This window comes from Neoarius graeffei, chromosome 24, assembly GCF_027579695.1.
Source record: "Neoarius graeffei isolate fNeoGra1 chromosome 24, fNeoGra1.pri, whole genome shotgun sequence".
Taxonomy (NCBI): domain Eukaryota; kingdom Metazoa; phylum Chordata; class Actinopteri; order Siluriformes; family Ariidae; genus Neoarius; species Neoarius graeffei.
The window spans coordinates 16,372,955-16,383,149 of NC_083592.1; positions in this window are offsets into that span (position 1 = coordinate 16,372,955).

The following is a 10,195-nucleotide window of genomic DNA, read 5'->3' on the forward strand; positions in this document are numbered from 1 at the left end:
CTCGCTGGAGTCAAACTGATCTGTGCATAGACAGGTGGTGGGGGGTCTTGGAGGGGCGGAGCTGGTTGTATCAGCTGCGGAGGTTGTGGATGGGGCTGATCTTGCACAGGAGGGGGAGGAGGCAAATGCAGGTAGGAGTCAAGGTCGGAGTACAGGCGAGATGGCTCAATGTGTGGCATGCAAATGATATGAAGAAGTAGGAGAAGTTAGAACTTTTTCATCAACCATGCTCTTTTTGCTGGCGCCATCTTGGACCGCACCCTTACTCTTGTTAGTGGGATTCATCATCATCCTTTGACTACGGGGTGGGCGAGAGTCCCATGACTAACTCTCTCCAGACACAGCAGTCCTGCATTGCTGAACCCAGCTCTTCAATATCGATGCCCGAGTCTCTGGCAATGGTGTCTGGGTGTGTTAACTTTCTGGATACAACTTTGCCAGAAGGGTGCCATAGAAGGAGAAAGGAAATTACTTTGCTTGTGGCATGATGGAAATGACCAGCAAACTGTAGACACTTTTGCTTAAGCTTCTAGGATACTCGGGGTAATCCTCTGTAGATTTGGCCAAGAGTGGCATGGTCCCTCCAGCTGATGTTCTGTGCTCTTCTTAACAGATTTGTATAGCATCCATCAAGACGACTCTCAAGCTTGGTAGTTAGGGTCCAGGTTTCTGAGCCATACAGAAGAACTGGCTCTGCTAAAGTTCTAAATGTCTGAACCTGAATAGTCTCGTCTCGTCTCGTCTTCTTCCGCTTATCCGGGACCGGGTCGCGGAGGCAGCAGTCTAAGCATGGAAGCCCAAACTTCCCTTTCCCCAGACACCTCGGCCAGCTCCTCGGGAAGAACACCGAGGCGTTCCCAGGCCAGCCGAGAGACATAGTCCCTCCAGCGGTCCTGGGTCTTCCCCGGGGCCTCCTCCCGGGGGGACATGCCTGGAACACCTCCCCAGGGAGGCGTCCAGGAGGCATCCGAAAAAGATGCCCGAGCCACCTCAGTTGGTTCCTCTCGATGTGGAGGAGCAGCGGCTCTACTCCGAGCTCCTCCCGAGTGACTGTGCTTCTCACCCTATCTCTAAGGGAGCGCCCAGCCACCCTGCGAAGGAAACTCATTTCAGCCGCTTGTATCCGCGATCTTGTTCTTTCTGTCATTACCCAAAGCTCATGACCATAGGTGAGAGTCGGAACGTAGATCGACCGGTAAATTGAGAGCTTCGCCTTTTGGCTCAGCTCCTTCTTCACCACGACGGACCGGTAAAGCGACCGCATCACTGCGGAGGCTGCACCGATCCGCCTGTCGATCTCACGCTCTATCCTTCCCTCACTCGTGAACAAAATCCCGAGATACTTAAACTCCTCCACTTGAGGCAGGACTTCTCCACCAACCTGGAGAGGGCAAGCCACCCTTTTCCGGTCGAGAACCATGGCCTCGGACTTGGAGGTGCTGATTCTCATCCCAGCCGCTTCACACTCGACTGCAAACCGCCCCAGTGCATGCTGAAGGTCCTGGTTTGAAGAAGCCAACAGGACAACATCATCCGCAAAAAGCAGAGATGAAATCCTGTGGTTCCCAAACAGGATTCCTTCCGGCCCCTGGCTGCGCCTAGAAATTCTGTCCATAAAAATTATGAACAGAACCGGTGACAAAGGGCAGCCCTGCCGGAGTCCAACATGCACTGGGAACAGGTCTGACTTACTGCCGGCAATGCGAACCAGACTCCTGCTCCGTTCGTACAGGGACCGGACAGCCCTTAGCAAAGAGCCCCGAACCCCATACTCCCGAAGCACCCCCCACAGAATACCACGGGGGACACGGTCGAATGCCTTCTCCAGATCCACAAAGCACATGTGGACTGGTTGGGCAAACTCCCATGAACCCTCGAGCACCCTATGAAGGGTATAGAGCTGGTCCAGTGTTCCGCGACCAGGACGAAAACCGCATTGTTCCTCCTGGATCCGAGGTTCGACTATCGGTCGAATTCTCCTCTCCAGTACCCTGGAGTAAACTTTCCCTGGGAGGCTGAGAAGTGTGATTCCCCTATAATTGGAGCACACTCTCCGGTCCCCTTTCTTAAAAAGAGGGACCACCACCCCAGTCTGCCACTCCAGAGGCACTGTCCCCGACCGCCACGCGATGCTGCAGAGGCGTGTCAACCAAGACAGCCCCACAACATCCAGAGACTTGAGATACTCAGGGCGGATCTCATCCACCCTGAATAGAACCTGAATAGACATAGTTAAATTTGACTGCCAGATTTTTTTCTAGCGTATTACAGGCTTCCCACGCTAGGGGTTTTCTGATCTTGAATTCCTTTTGTGAATCTGCAATATGGGATCCCACGTATTTGAAATCATCTACTTTTTTGATGTTGGTGGCATTTAGGGATTTAAGATCGCATGGTAAGGAAGCCATCTTTCCCTCATTACAATAGAGGCCTACTTGACTAGCGGCATATTCTAGCAATTATAGTAATAACTCTGCATCTTTTATGGATTCTGAGATCAAGGCTAGGTCATCAGCAAAGTCCAAATCTGGAAGGTATTTGGCGGGATGTCTTCTGCTTTGTCGAGGCTTGATTGTAAGACTTTTTTCTTTCATTTTATCAAGTGAAATCCCGAAGACATAATCAAGCACAACAATGAAAAGAAAGAAGTTAGTGGGATTAGTACGCTGACTCCGCACTGCTGCCTCTGTCTTCCACTTAGTAAAAGCATCCCAAGCTACTTCTTTTTCCTCTTCTCATTGTCAATCTCAACTTGTTTAAGCCTTCTTTCCAACATCTCTGTTTGCTTCTGGCTAAAACTACTCTTCTCAGGAAATCCACAATCTGTGACCCAAAATGTAAACTGTGCACATGACTCAAGCCCATAGTTTTTATTAATCATATATTGAACATTTGGAAAAGATGAAAGTGGTACCAGTATTTTGTTCTCCTTCAGCTTAGACTCTTGTTGACCCATAATTTAACACAATACTAACCTTCAGAGTTACTACGCACACAATATTTTATCACTTGTTCCAAACATGCACATATGTATGCTAAATACTCAGACATTCATCAGTGCCTAGGTAGGTTTCCACAAACCTTACTTAAAAGATCTTACTGTTCCCAACAGTATTTGGATGACCCTGTTGCTTCAATATTGTGTGGCAAAGTGAAGGTAGAATTTTTTTCACCCAATGTTCTTTGATACCAGCAACAGTGGGGACTTCCAAACAATCTCACTGGACAGACACAGATCTGTCTCTGGAGAGCATCTCGGATCGCTTCATACCTTCTCAGGGGAAAAATCCCGCTACTCGTGGCATCACAATCCTCATTGCCAAGAAACTGTGGTGGAAAAATGATGCCGGATTCTGAAGGAGAATCAGAATAAAGGACATTATTGTAAGTGTTCTGATATGGATACAGAAGACTGGTGCACTCTGCTAGAAGGCATCCAGGGGAGTACCTGCTCCCTCTTTTTACTACCCGAGAGCGGGCCGAGAGGTTGCGTGGGAGCGAGGCTGCGCGAGAGCGGACCGAGAGGTTGCGCGGGAGCGAGGCTGCACGAGAGCGGACCGAGAGGCTGCGCGGGAACAGGCCGAGAGGCTGCGCGAGAGCGGACCGAGAGGCTGCGCGAGAGCGGACCGAGAGGCTGCGCGAGAGCGGACCGAGAGGCTGCGCGAGAGCGGACCGAGAGGCTGCGCGAGAGCGGACCGAGAGGCTGCGCAAGAGCGGACCGAGAGGTAGCGTGGGAACGGGCCGCATAACAACAACCAACGCAATGCCCCCGAAGAAAGCTCCTACGGTCGAGGAGATAGACGATATTAAATCCCTCGACTTTCTGGGTGAAGAAATCTCTGCTGTCAGGATGCAGCAGAAGGCCATCCTGGACCTGGTAGAAGAGGTCAAAGCTCTGAGGTTGCAGAACACGGAGAAGGAAAAGAGGATCGCCATTCTCGAGAACCGAGTGGAGGAGCTGGAGCAGTACACCCGGATAAATGACATCATTGTGACCGGACTGCAAATTCAACCCCGCTCATAGATAGATAGGATAGGATAGATAGGATATTTATTTGTCCTTTCGGAAAATTGTTCTGTGCCATTTACAGTACGTCTGATACAAACTATTACGAAAACACAAAAAGACACAATATACAAACACCCCCCCAGGACAAAATACAAGACAACATAGGACAAAACCCCCTCATGTCTTACATACAATATAATGGTAAAGTGCAGTTACTCAGAGACCAAGTACAATGGGTTATTCTGGTACAATCTTACAGTTGAGTCCTTATTTAACAAGGCTGTACTAGTGGGTATAAATGATCTGCGGGCTCTATTTGTCTGGAATGAAGGCAGCCTGAACCTCCTATCTGAAGGCAACAACTCGTATGCCCGATGTAAGAGGTGTGACACATCATCACAAATAATATGTGCCTTTTTTGCCACCCTTGTTTCTACAGTCATGGCCATACTACTTAATGGCTGGCAAGCAATCTTGCTGGCCATGTTGATTATCCTGTGCAGCTTATTTTTGTTTGCTACAGATAGGGAAGAATACCAGGCCACAGAACAGAAACATAAAATGCTCTCAACAAAAGAATGGTAAAAGAGCCGCATCATATCCCCATCAACTCTAAATTGCCTTAGCTTTCACATAAAGTATAGCCTCTGCATCCCCTTCTTGTAGATGGCATCGGTGTTACATGTCCATGTTAATTTATCATCTATTATTGTTCCCAAGTATTTGTAATTCATCATAACCTCAATACCTTCCCTGTTTATTACCATATTCTGGTGGGTATGGTTCCCCGTTCTAAAATCAATAATCAGTTCCTTTGTTTTTTTTGTGTTAAGAAGACAGCTGGACTTACACCAGTCTACAAACTGGTCCACCCAGTCCCTATATTGGGTCTCATTGTTGTTCTGTATTAACCCCACTATAGCTGTATCATCTGCAAACTTAATTGTGACATGATCAGCTGTATTACTTTGGCACTCATTTGTGTACAGCGTAAACAATACAGGGGAAATTACGCTCCCTTGTGGCGCCCCAGTGTTTGTTAAGATTGGGGGCGACACCAGCTTGTTTACCCTAACACACTGTATCCTCTCAGTAAGAAAGGACTCAACCCATCTTATTATGTTCGCATTTACACCCAAGTGCAACAGCCTCTCCATCATAAGGTGGGGGTGGGGCCTGATCGTGTTGAATGCAGATGAAAAATCTATAAAGAGAACCCGAGCATATCGTTTGGGGCTGTCTAAATGGCAATAGATGTTATGGAGCATGTACAATAGAGCATCATCTGTGCTCCTCATAGCCCTGTAAGCAAACTGTAATGGATCAATATTGTGTTGCACTTCATCAAGAACATGTCTCAGGACAATCCTCTCTAGGCTCTCCATAATGATTGATGTAAGGGCAACAGGACGATAATCATTTAAAACACACGGTTTTGACACCTTTGGAACTGGTACTATAAGTGAGGATTTCCAGACCTTGGGAATGTAATATGTATCCAGGGACATTTGAAAAAGCTGTGCAAAAATGGGACTTAATTGTTCACTGCACTCCTTCAGAACCCTTCCCCTCACATTGTCAGGGCCAGCTGATTTTTTGGGGTCAATTCTGTTAAGAATTCTACGCACCTCATCAGCAATTACTCTTATTGATGGGGTATCATATACTAGTTGTTGTCTGATTGCATTTCGTTCTAATGAGAAATCTGATGTTTCAAATCTGGCATAAAAGATATTTAATTCTTTTGCAAAAGATAGATCATCTCCATTTGTGGTGATGTGTGTTTTCTTATCCTCCTTCCCAATCATTGTATACATCCCTTGCCATGCATGCCTTAGATCATTCCCCTTCATTTGCACCTCAATGCGCCGTTTATATATCTGTTTGCTGTCATGTATTATCTGTCTAATCTCCTTCTGAGTATCCTTCATCTTTAACATGTCCCCCTGTGCAAAGGCCCTCCTCTTCCTTTTCAGCGCTAGTTTTAATTCTTTATTGACCCAGGGTTTATCATTAGGAAAGACTCTAAAAGTTATATCTGGAATTACACTGTCCACACAAAAACCTATATAATCAGTGACAACCGAGTTTAGTTCTTCTAGGCTGTCACTTATGTCCACAAAAATGTCCCATATTGTACAGTCGAAGCAGCCTCTGAGACGCTCAATGGATTCATCAGTCCATCGTTTAATTGTCTTAATCTCCAGTTTGCGCAACTTCAACTTTTGTTTGTACTGCAGGACGAGCTGAATAACATTGTGGTCCGAATCCCCAAGCGGTGCTTTTGCGTAGTCTTTGTAAGCGTCTTTAATATTCCTAAAGCATAGATCAAGTGTTTTCTTCCTCCCTGTCGGGCACTTGACATACTGATAATAATTAGGCAACACACTTTTGATAGAACACACATTAAAGTCTCCGAAAATTAACTTTGGAGCGTCAGGAGCAATTTTTTCTATTTTGGCCACAGTGTCGTATATCCTGTTTGCAACAGCCCTTGTGTTAGCGCGTGGGTGTATATACACAACGGTGACAAACACTTGTCCAAATTCCCTAGGCAGGTAAAATGGCCTGAGCGAAAGGGATACCAGCTCAATATCCTCGGAGCAATAAGAGTCTCTGAGTGTGTAGCTATTACACCACCCCTCGTTAATATATAGACACACTCCACCACCGAGCTTTTTACCGGTTACTTGCGTATCTCGGTCCAGTCTAATCGGGTCGCAAAATCCTGGAATTCTAAGGGATGAATTGTCTGTCGTGTCTTTAAGCCATGTCTCCGTAAAACACAGCAAACAACTTTCTCGATATTCTGAAAGGTACCTCACTGCCGTTCGAAGCTCTGTCAGCTGTTTCAGCAGCTGTCTTCGCCAGGATGACCGTAGGCAGAGGTGGTTTTCTCCCCTGCGCACGTACCCTGTAACGTACTCCACCACGTCGGCCTCTTTTCCTCCTCGATGCCTTCGGCCGCCTTGCACACTCATCGGGCAGGTTGTCTCGAAAGATATTGGTCTGCAAATTCCTTAATTGCAGCAGTTGGTCTCGGCTGTAGCGAAGAATCCCATCCGCTGCAACAGCGGTATTCTCAGGTGTGTGGCCAGTATTCAATGAGTGAATGGCCACCGGCAGCAACAGGTAGATTATCAGGATAATGAGCAGAAACACCTTTAGACGCATTTTGCTTGACGTTTGTTTTGGTCCTAGCAAGAATCAGAAAGTCCAAAAACGTGTGTGTGTGTGTGTGTGGGGGGGGGGGGGGGGGGTTGTGAAACAAAAGATGAAATTAAACACAAACTATAAAAAACAAACAAATAGTTCAGACGCACTGACTGGCACTCGTCGCCGCAGTGCAGCGCCGGAAGTGACCTAAAACTGGAGCAGTGGCGAGAAGAGATGGAGAGGAACTGAACGAGGAGGATGCTAACTCTGTGGAGCAACAGGTGTTAGCATTCCTGCACTCCAAGGGGATTGAGGTAAAAAGCACTAACATCGAAGCATGTCACCCTCTCCCACGGAGAAGCAACACAGGCAAACCGGCGGTAATAATGAGATTTGCCAACAGAAAGCATAAGATGCAATTGTTAAAACAAGGGAAGAAACTGAAAGGCTCAGATGTTTTTTTAAATGAGCACTTAACCAAAAAAAATGCAGACATTGCAAAAAAGGCGAGACTCCTGAGGAAACAGGGGAAAATCCAGAACACTTGGACACAAAACTGCAAGATTTTCATCAAGCTGAAGGGATCTCCAGAAGAGGCCAAGATCTTGGTCATCCGAGATATTGGGGAACTGGACAAATTCTGAGGGAGCCAATCAAAGCAATTTACAATCATGACACAAGGATTGGACACTGGACACAAGAACTGGACACTTTCCTTTATACTGAGCACAAAATACAAGATATGGAAAATAATACTGATCTGGAAAATAATCTTTTTAGCAACATCAATATCAGCTGCCGGTATTGCACTGAATATCAATACAATGCAAAGATCAGAGACGGAAATAAGATATCAATTATTCATTTCAATACCAGAAGTCTGTATGCCAATTTCCATAAAATGAAGGAATATCTCAGTCAGTTCAATACTCCATTCAATATAATAGCCATATCAGAAACTTGGATCAAAGATGAGATGGGAGTAGATTTTGAGCTGAACGGGTATGAATTAAATTATATCAATAGAAAGAACAAAAGAGGAGGGGGAGTGGCAATATATGTTGATAATAGTTTGGAATATAAAATTAATAATAAAATGACGGTAGCTGTTGATGATTGGATGGAGTGTATTACAATAGAAATATGTTGTGAAAAAATGAAAAATATAATAGTGAGCTGTATATACAGATCTCCTGGATCAAGCATAGAAGTTTTTATAGATTGGATGGAAAGTATGTTTATAAAATCAACTCAGAAGGTCATGTATATCTGTGGTGATTTTAACATTGACCTCTTTAATCATAAGAAACACAAAATGACAGAAGAGTTCATTAACTCAATGTTCAGTATGGGACTGTACCCAACTATTACCAGACCAAGCAGGATCACTTCTCACAGCACCACTTTAATAGATAATATATTTACTAATATCCTGGAAAATAATACAGAGAGTGGACTACTATTAACAGACATCAGTGACCACCTACCTATTTTTAATGTATATTACTGTAATTATAGCAAGAAAAAGGATATTAAAAATTATAAATATATAAGAGTGAAAACTGAAGAAACCATGATTGCACTAAAAAATGACTTAATACAGGACTGGAATGTAGTTTATAAAGAAAAAGATGTTGATAAAGCATATGAGGAATTTTTAATAATATTCAATGAACTATATAATAAAAATTGTCTTATAAAGAAATACAGTAATATACATAAATATACAAATAGTCTGTGGGTCACCAAGGGGCTACAAAATGCCTGCAAAAAGAAAAATATATTATACAGACAATTCTTAAAGCATCGAACTATAGAGGCAGAGGAAAAATATAAAAAATATAAAAATAAATTAACTAATATTATGAGGATATGTAAGAAAGACTATTATAATAAATTAGTGGAGAAAAATAAAAACAATATTAAAGGTATATGGACTGTACTAAATGGTATTGTGAGAAATGGATCCAAAATTACAAATTACCCGGAGTACTACACTGAAAATGATAAGACCATAAATAATATGGAGGATGTGGTGAATGGTTTTAATCAATTCTTTGTAAATGTGGGACCAGATTTAGCAGCAAAAATAAAGGAACCCGAGACAACACAATGTGGGGACATAGAAGATATGGGGGACAGAAATCCAAGTACAATTTTTCTAACTGCAACTGATGAGGAAGAAATTATCCAAATTGTAAGAAAATGTAAAAACAAAACTTCTGCAGACTGGAATGATATAGACATGTTAACAGTAAAGACAGTTATTGAGGGAATTGTGAAACCACTCACCCACATCTGCAATTTATCTTTTCAATCAGGTACATTTCCAGACAAAATGAAAATTGCAAAAGTGATACCATTGTTTAAAACTGGAGATAGACACCATTTCACAAACTACAGGCCTGTTTCTTTACTCCCCCAATTCTCCAAAATACTTGAAAAACTTTTTTCAGATAGACTGGACAAATTCATTGAAAAACACAACCTCCTTACAGACAGTCAATATGGATTCAGAACGGACAGATCAACATCGATGGCACTAATGGAACTAATAGAGGAAATCACAAAATGTATAGACAATAAAAAAATAGCAATTGGAGTATTTGTGGACCTAAAAAAAGCATTCGATACTATTGATCATAGTATATTAAGTAGGGCTGTAACGATATGCGTATCGAAATCGCGATACGCAGAGCCACGATCCGTATCGCGATACAAGAAGGCAGAATCGCGGTACACCCTTTCAAACTTCTCAGCCCAAAAGCAGAGGCGCTTCCAAACTTCAATTTATGAATACTTTACTTTTTATTTAAATTACATTTTAAACTTACTTAAATTACTTTTATTTTTTTATATCTATTAGTAAGTCGTTTTTTCGCCGACCTGCGACAATCTTCTGCGAGTCACACAACGTCCACACTCGCCACTGGCAGAGCATTCATTTCTTTTAAGCGGTCGCCATTCTGGTTGCGACGCGGGGAGCGAATCTGTAAACAAGCAGCTCATTGGCTGGCTAGGTGTGCCACA